Source organism: Rhinolophus hipposideros (assembly GCF_964194185.1).
Source record: "Rhinolophus hipposideros genome assembly, chromosome: 15".
Lineage (NCBI taxonomy): Eukaryota > Metazoa > Chordata > Mammalia > Chiroptera > Rhinolophidae > Rhinolophus > Rhinolophus hipposideros.
The window spans coordinates 64,277,741-64,287,355 of NC_138061.1; positions in this window are offsets into that span (position 1 = coordinate 64,277,741).

Genomic DNA, 9,615 nt, shown 5'->3' on the forward strand with positions numbered 1-9,615 from the left:
TGATGTCTGAGCAAGGTTGGCCAGGCGATTCCCCTCACTCGGCCCGTCTCCAATCAGCCCACAGCCCCCATAGGACAGCCTGGAGGGGCGTGGCTCAGCACCGCACCCTGACACCGAAAGCACCTGTCTATCCATTCATTTCTTCATTCACTCTACAAAAAGCTATGGAGCACCAGTTGTGTGCCTGCAGCATTCAGGGATGCACTTGCAAACAAAATCCCAGGAATATGGAAGGTTGATTTGTCAGGAAAGCCTCTTATACCCATTGTAGAGGAGCTTGCCAAAGCCAGGTCTCCAGCGAAAAGATGCATCCCGGGAGAGGACCCCAGCTGTCCAAGGCTGCCCCACAGCCCGCCAGCAGCTGGCCCACGGAGGCTCAGCCTGCGAGGGTGAACCCCAGAAGGGCAGCTAAAGCTGGCCTGGACGAGGGCTCCCCTTTGCTGGGGGGCAGAGATCCCCAGCACAGCCCCTCAGATGTCCACCCTGCACCTGCACATTCCTCTTCTCCTTCACCCTCCAATTCCTTTCACAGATGCTCGCTGAGAACCATGTTTGTGCCAACCTCACGCTGGGGGCCGGAGAAACAAGGTGTCTTAATGGACTACGATGCCATGCCAGTAGGAATAGGTCAGCTCAGGCTTAGCAGGATACTCTAAGCTCTTAGCCCAATGCCTAGCATCCAGTTGAATGCATAAACGGAAGAAGACAAAATCTCTCGGCTCAAGGCCTAGAGGACACAGATGTGAACAGAGCATTTGGTGATCAATGCCTCTCCCTGCAATGCAGGTTGTATGTCCTTCGATGTTCTCTGGGAGAAGTCAGGGCATAAAGAAACACAGGAATCAAGAACGACTCAATCGTCTCCTGTCTCCTGAACCTCCTACTGAATGCTGCTGAGGCATTTGGACAGTCCCCAGCAGTCACCTCCAAGAGGCTCATCAGTGTCACACGGACCATCTTACAGGAGAGAGCACAGCAGTGTGAGAGCGCACAGCCTAAGCTGTAGGCCCAGCTTTATTCACAGACCCTTCTGGGCCGCTCTCTGCCCACTCTGCGGCCTGAAATGGTGTTTTGAGTTCAAAGTCCTCATTGCTACTGAACATTTTGAACATCATTTCCTCCACCTTGAACAGAGAAATGATTCCTATCTCAGAAGGAGTCCTTTGCGAAAGGTTAACATGCCCCATAGCTGTGGTGGTTGTTAACATGTGTGATTTCCCTTCCAGAAAACTTAAAGGGGAGAGGGCTGAGAAGTGGGCAACAGCCCTCCCACTTCTGCTCCTGTCCTCCTCTAGCGTCTTCTAGCATGCCTCCTTTCTCTGACATTGGTCTTCTCTCCCTCCCGTCTGCAGGTCAGCCGCTACCTAGAAATGCCTATGCCCAGCTCAGCTCAGCTCAGCGCTGCTCTGTCCAAGGCAGCCTGTCTCCTTGCGACTCTGCAGTAGCTCTCCCAAGAGCCTCTCCACTGACTCTGACCTCTCACCACCTCTCCCCTGTAACCAGGAAACAGTGTTTGGATGGGGAGATAAGAGTGGAGGGTGCAGAGTTTGCCACCTGTTATCAGGGTAGACATTTTCTTGTTTGACCAGAATTGATATTGGCTTTGTTTGATAATGTTTAAAATGTAAAAACAAGTATATAGAACACAACTGGCCAAGGTCCACACCCTGCCCCTTTGGAACATCTTGCTCTTTCACACGATGATTTTGGCCTGACGTCTGAAGACATTTGAATTTACAATCCTTGGATAGATTTTTTTGTTATATAGTGGTGGGTTTATGGCTGACTTTTCTGTTATTGTGCTCTTGAGAAAAAGCTATCTAACGAAAAATTAAATCAATCAATGAATTAAATGTTGAAATACTTTTTTAAATAACATGTAAGACAACAAAATTAAAATCATCCATAATATCACAACCTAAAGTTAACCATTATTAACATTTTATTATATAGCTTACTAATTTTTATATGAATTTATTGTGTACATACTTTTTAAAGAAGAAAAAAAAGATCGTACCACTGCCTGGTTTTGTAGTATCTTATTCACTTAACAACATACTGTGAATATCTTTTCATGTCATTAAGTGCTCTTCCATAATATTCTTAGAGGTTCTACACATAGTTAGGATATATGTCCGTTTGCTGCATCGCAGACCCACAACAGTGGCTTAAACAAGACAGTTTATTTTCATTTTCCTCTTTTGTGAATGTCCAGTCTGGTATGGCAGCTCTTATCCATGAGCTGGCAGGGCTTCCATTTTTAATGTGCTTTCTCCACCATCCTTCTGGTATGGTCCTTCTCCAATTGGCCCAAGAGGATTCCTCACCATATCAGCACTGCAGCCACCAAGGCTAGCAAAGGAGGGGGAAGGTGGCACACCCAGCCTTGAGGGCACAGCCCCTCCAAGATCTGAAAGTTGCACGTGTTCCCTCTGCTCTCATCCTCTTGGCCAGAACTGTGGTCACACCCAGCTATTAAGGAGGCTTAGAAATAGTTTTTATCTTGGCATCCATTTGTCCAGACAAATATCAGTTTCTATTATTATGAGAGAAAAGAGAATGGATATTAAGGGAAAACTCTCAGTATCTGCCAATATGGATAAAATGGGGGACAACTCAGTATCTGGAGTGCTGTGGAACATTTGTACCCTATTGTTATTTTCTTAAGATAAAATTTTAGTAGACAAACTATTTTATCAAAGAATAAGCAATATTTAAGATTCTTGACAGTCATTTGCATTTCTTTCCATTTCAGTGAAAGTCCATACCACGTAGATATTTTCCTTCTTGGCTTCCTTTCTGCTCTCCATCCTGCAACAAGGCTGTACTGAGCATAGACATCAATGAGCATAACCCCAAACTGAAAACTAGGTCCATAATGCAAATCCCACAGGCCTGAGTCAGCCCCCTCTAGTTGGGGGTGACAAAGTTGGAACCAGACAGAATCAGAGATGGTCTGGAATGTCAAGTACTGTTGGTAAGGACCCCTACACAGGCCAGGGGACAGAGGTCTGGATGGAAGCCCCTGATCCCGCAGGCAGATCCCTAGGGACAGAGGCTGGTTGGGGACAGATGTCACAATCAGGAAACCCAAGGCTAAAGGACATCGGGGTGGATGTGAGAATGCTGTGGAGGTAGGTCCTGGAACAGGCATAATCAGGGTGTCCTTTTCCAGGGTTAAGGGTTAAGGAGAAAGACATTCATTCACAAGGTCAAATTTCAGGGAAGTCAAGATGCCAGAACACAAGATGACTTCTCCCCAAGGCACAGTCATTTAACATGGTTCTCAGGAACCCACTCAGCTTTGGGGCAGGGGGTTTATGGGGGACTGCCACCAGCAGATAGGTCTCTCTGCTTACACCAATACAGAATGGATCACAGGTCAATCGTGTAAACACCATGAAAATGTAAATTCAGAATAGCAACTGGTGCCTCGAACAGAGAACAGGGAAAATGGGAGGGAAGCAGATAGGGGAAACCCTAGGCAACTCCATCTTAGGAAGCAGGGATGTGGAGGGAGGAGCAATCTCTGAGTCCCCAGTTCTCCCAGCCCAATTTCCTTAGATTGGGCTGAAAAAGGTACCAACTGACTGAGAAACTTCTGAAGGGGCTGCTGCTGCCTTGAAGTCACAAGGAGCCACCCAACCCAGAATCAGGCCCCCACGGCTTTAAGCCAGAGCCAACAACTGCCACCTGGTGGCACCAAACTGCAAAGGAAGTAGCTCCTCCCTTCTTCAGCAGGAAATGTAGATACAGCTTCATATCGAAAACTGGAGCCCTGACTGATTGATCTGGGGGTTGCCACTCCCACCAAGGTCCTCATACAAAGTGAGGGCTCAAAATGTCTGCCGGTTTCAGGATGAACAAATGGACGGACAGACGGACGGGTGGACAAATGGATGGATTCCCCCTGCAGAAGCTGTGCACCCCTTCCTTCTGGTGGGCCCTAAGATGGAGCTGCAGACGTGCCCTGGACCTCACAAGCAGCTCCAGCCCAAGCACAGGCCCTCCCAGGTGTCTCTGCCTCTGGCTCCATCTGGGTCCACAGCTTGCAGAGAGGGTCCTTTTTACACAAACGCGTGGGTACTAGGTCTACCTCCACAGTGGGGGTGAAAAGCAAGAGGTCCAAGGGGCCCTAAGGCTGTCCTAACCCGCATCTCACCTGGACAATCAGAGAAGCCACTCGTGGACTTGTCCCCTCCCCAACCTTGTCCTTGCTCTTCTCTGTCTGAGAAAGCATCAAGGCTCTGGTTCTCACTTCACCTGTCCTCAGCTCCAAGTCATCTCTTCAAGAGACTTCCAGGGCCGCCATACCCCCGCTCTCCCCGCCTCTCTGCCCTTCTCCAGCTTTAATTTCCTTGGTAGCCATCAGCACCTCCTCACAGGGTGTTGGCACACGCCTGGCACCTGACTCTCTGCTGGCCTGCAAGCTGACCTGCATCCCACTGCCTGCAACAGCGCCTGGCACGTCGCATTTTACTGACTGAACAAACCCCAGCTCTTCCCTGGCTGGACCAGCTTCCTGCAGCCCCCGGTCCCCTCGGCTACCTCCAGCCAGGACTGCCCACCTCCGGGAGAGTTCATTACCCCTGAGAAGTACACTTTTTTGCCACAAAGGCAACTTCTCCTTAATCACCCTGCTAATTATCAGTCCTGTAGCCGTAGCTCTGAACCACCACCATTGCAAACCTTGTTTCCTTACAAAGTCCAGAATAAACAAATCCAACCGATTTTGTTTTCGTTATCACCGCTTACTGGACCATAATGATACTAGGTCGACGGTGCACAGAGGTCACTCCATGTCGGTGCGGTGCAGGGCACTGGTGAGAGCCCCCCGTCCAGGTCTCACTCACCGTAACCCCCGCTCCTCCCTGTGTCCAGAAACCCATCACTTACTCATCCCGCTGGCTCCAGTGCTGCCGCCCCGGAGGATGTCTGCTTTATGAGAGGAACCAGGAACCCAGGGACCAGGGGACAACGGAAGTTCTCTATGGGCCAGGTGCTGGGTTGGGTCCCCCGTACTCATACGGCAGTACACAACGTTTTAAATAATTTCTGACAGTCTGACAAACCACACAAATAAATGCATCTTGCTTTATCTTTCTTTTTCCTTTTTAAGGGGTTAAACAGTTTACTATACACATGTTGCTTATCTTGTATTGTATTTCAGGGTTTGGGGAGGAGGCATCTTCTTATTCTACGCCTATTTTCCTGTCGGAGGGTTCTCGGTTACCATTGGACGAGTAATGATTTGTGAGAGCTCCACGTGCCATAAAATTTTACTCTTTGCCATCTGTGTTGCAAATCTTTTTCATAGTTTATTGCGTGGCAGGGCTGTGTGCCCACTTACAGCACAATTTCAACTGCTCTACCCTTTCACCTTGGCGGCTACAAGGGCTTCACCTCCACAGCCCCCTGACGAGTCAGAGGAGGCGGGGCCCTCATTCCTCACTTGGGAGCTGGTTCTCTGGCTACCCAAGAAGGGGGACCTCTTTTCTCCGGCTCCTGGGAAGAGCCTGATCTCACCCGTGTCACCCTCCGCCCGTCCTCCACCCTGCATACCTGAATCCCTGCTTTTTCAGCCTTAGGGAGTAGAAACACTGGTTCTATTCTGGCCTTGCATTTAGGCTCCTGGCTCCTTTGAATCTGTTTCTGCCTGGGGAGGGGTTGGGGGAGGATGATAGCCCTGAGGCACTAGTCAGAGAATGAAGGGGAAAGAAAATGTCCAGAGCAGCACACAGATGAGCCCTGGAGAGCTTGTCTCCACAGGACAGCTGGTCTTCACTTGTGTGTGTCCACAGAAACGCTTCTAAACACGGTGGTGCCCAGGCCACCGTGGGGGCTCTTTTCCACATGCACCATCCCTCAAAGCCATATTTGATGGTGGAACCTGGGGAGGCTGTGTTGGCTGCAGAGAAGGTGGGGGCACCTTGGACACAGGCAAGTCCTCAGGTGACTCTGCAGAGCTACGTCCTGCCGCTCACAAGCTGCCCTTTCCCCTTGACAGCTGGGTGCTGGGAGGAAGGGACAGGCTCCTCACAGGACTTTTGGGCTCACCTGAGGCTGGCCCTGAGCACACACACTCTTGGAGGGAAGCAGAGGCAAGTGAGGGGTTTGTCTGGCTCCTAACTACGGCCTGGGGGTTATTGGAAGAAAGGGGGTCTTCCGTGTGCTTCCGTCTCTTCAATCAACACAGTGTGGCCAGGCCAGAGGGCCCAGACATGTCCGGGGGGCCTGCTGTCGGGAACCTCCACATTCAGCAGCAGCAGGCTCCACAGGTCTCTTAAGGAATCCATTCCCATTTTGTCCTGCAGACACCCAGTTCCTGTGCATGTGGTTTTCACTGTAAGATAATGAAGCTTCTGTCTGGGCTGGGGGTTCAGGGACACTGGTGTTTGGAAACTGGGGGACCCAAGGGCCAGGGCCTCTTACTGCCAGGCTGATCTGCAGACCCCACACCCACAGAAAGTAGGAAAGGACGGTAAAAGCACAGAGCCGTGGAGGGACTGAGCTGGGGCCAGACGAGGCACTGCCACTTCTTCCCCCAACCCCTTCAGGATGGACTGATGAAAAAACTGAGCAAGGCCTGGAACCAGGTCTGCCAGCTCAGGAGTTGTGTGAATGCAGCCCAAGCAGCCTCCTGCTGGCCCGGCAGGCAGGACCCCACCGGGAAGAGAGTCCCACCGGGAAGTGGTTGAGAGCACGGGGAGGGGCCCAGCTGGGCCTGGCTGTGGAAGAACTGAGTGCAGCTTCCGTCCTGTCTAGGCCAGTGCTCAGCACACCCATCCTTTGGTCCTGCTCCTTCAAACAGCAGCTCTGCCCGCCTCGCATGGCACGCCACTCCCTTCCTACCTACCTGAGCTCCTACTCATCCCTCTCGACCAGCGGTTTTCAACTGGGGTGATTTTGCTCCCAGGGCACATTTGGTAATGTGTGGAGATGTTTTTGGTTGTCACAACTGGGTTAGGGGTGAAGAATTGCTACTGGCATCTAGTGGGAGAGGTCAAGGACGCTATTAAACATCCTACAAATCAGACAGAGGAAGCCACCCCAACCCAGTGAAGAAACATTCATCCAACCCCAATGTCAGCAGTACTGAGATGGAGAAGCCCGGTCCTAGGCCCAGCTCGTTCATTCATCCATTCCCTCATTCTACACGTTTACTAGTGCCGACTGTGTGCCTGCTCTGCCGTCCCCTCTGACACGCCGATCCTGCCTCGTGCAGGCTGCGCCCCCCTCCCCTTGGTCCCATTACCTCTCCTGTGTCTTCATTAAGTAGCAGACATGTCCCAACACCAGCCCTGGACCAGGCCTAGAGCTGCAGAAGGTCCAGCTAAGCCCATTCCTAGACGCTCCCAGCCCTGCCCGGCACCACCTGCTTTGCCACCTTGTATGTGAACTAGTGTTTATTTCATCGCCCTCACTACACGTGAGTGTCTCCTTCAAACACAGGACTTTGACTACATTCTCAATGTGTGAAGGGTTGAGACCTGCCTGCCTTCATCTCCATGTCTGTAGGACACCAAGAAATGGTCCTTGAAATGAATCTTAGGTTGGTCTGGGAGCCCCGAGAGGTGAGAGGCCTCAGAGGACTCTTATTAACCAGGCAGACCCACAGTCTGCTCCCCCCAGTAGACACACCTCACTCCCAGTCGGTGTTCTGTGCTGCCCAAATCCGAAAGCACATCTGTTTTCTTTTAAAAATAACTTTAGTTGGTTTTTCCTCTTGATAATATATTTTCATTGTAGAAAATATAGAAAACATAGCTAAGTAAGAAGAAAACAAAATCCTACAAGGTCTCAATAACCAGAGAAAACATAGTGTCGGCTGTAACGCATTTCCTTCTGGTGCTTTTCTATGCAAATAGTTGTAAACAAAAATAGGACCATATTATAAAGACTTCAGTAACCAGTTTTTTTTAATTCCACGATGTTATCAATATCTTGCTATGAACATTGTCTTCAATATCTTCTCCATAGCTTAGATTAGTGGATAGATAGGTAGGTGGATGGATGGAGAGATGGAGGGATGGTGGATGAAGCGGGAAGGAAGGAAAGAAGGGAAGAAGAAAGGAGGGAAGACGGAAGGAAAGAAAGGAGAAAAGGAGGGAGGGAAGAAGGAAGGAAGAAAAAAATGAATGGATGATTATTTATTCACAGGTTAGTTCACTATAGATGGATATTTAATTCACATCTGTTCTAAAATTTTCACTTAAGTGTTTTTTGTTGATAACATACTAAAGGATTGCTGGCAGCGGTCTCTTCTTTCTCATTCACTTCACTTTTATCTAAGAAATGCCATGTGTCTACAGTGGAACACAGGGGAAGACATCTTTCTCTTTCTACTACCTGTTTGGCAGCTTTCTCTCAAGGTAAGACTCTTGCTCTGACTTCGTTACACCTCCAGTGGTCCCACCTGGGATCCAGGTGTGTCAAGGGGACGAAGGGTAAGGAGCAGAGAGGCCTTTCTCTTGACTGCTTGTCTCAGCGGCACAGGGATACAGGTGTGCCTGACTTCCCTTGATGTGCCAGGCACCTGCTTCCTTCCCTAAGCTTCGTAACCCCCACTGCCCACCCACCTCTGAGGAGGACTGCATCCACCATCCACCAGCCAGCCAACCAGGAGAGTGGCAGGCTCTGCCCCATGCTAGGAGGAATAGGACTCCTCAGAGAAATGCGCGACTCCAGATCGGCCAGAGAAGCACAGCATGAGCCTGAGCCATCTTGCTGTGCCAGGAGGTAAGGAAGTTGCCAAAAGCTATGGGAATATTTCAAAAGGCCACAAGAGCTCACTTAAGGCAGCTCCTGGCCAAGACTGGGGATATCTGAGCATCAAAACAAATGATGGTACTAATGGATTATAACCTACTGAACAAAATAAAATTGCATGAGCCCATTCTGATATAAATAATATAAATAAGTAAGCATGGACAGCTCTTCCTTCCAGTAAATGCCAATAATAAGTGTGGAAGGGATGATGGAGTTAGAAAATCCTTTGGCAACCATCATAGTAATCATGGATTCAGGCAAAACTCATCAATGAAGGTAAAACCCAGTAAGCGAAAGTTTGATGAGGAACAGGATAGCCACATAATCTCTAAAGTATTTTCCCACAAATTACTTACTGAGCTCAAAGGGGGAAAGAGTGATGTAGAGTGCAAGAGCCTGGGGAAAACCACCTGCCCCAGGGATCAAGGTCGTCAGCATGACAGATACAAGGACAAAAGTTTGTGGTGTCTGCCAAGGCCATGCCCTCAGGGGACACCATGCCATCTCTGCTAGAAATGCCTCCTCTAACCCTAATAATCGTGGGGAAACATCCCATGGACCCAAACTAAGACACATCCAGCAAAGTCCAAATTGTGAAGGTCATGAAGGCGAGGAAAGCGGGAGAAAGTCTCCTCCTGTAGGAGACTAACAGGATGGACGGCCCAAGGCAGTGTGTGTCCTGGACAGGTGGGCGGGGGGCTGCAGAGGGCAGTGTGGGAGAGCTGACAATAGTTAAGTAGGGATTCGAACCAATAATAGTATTATGTGCATATCACATTTCTTAACTTTGATAATTATATTGTGCGTACCTAAGAGATTATCCTCGTTCTTAGGAAAAACACACTG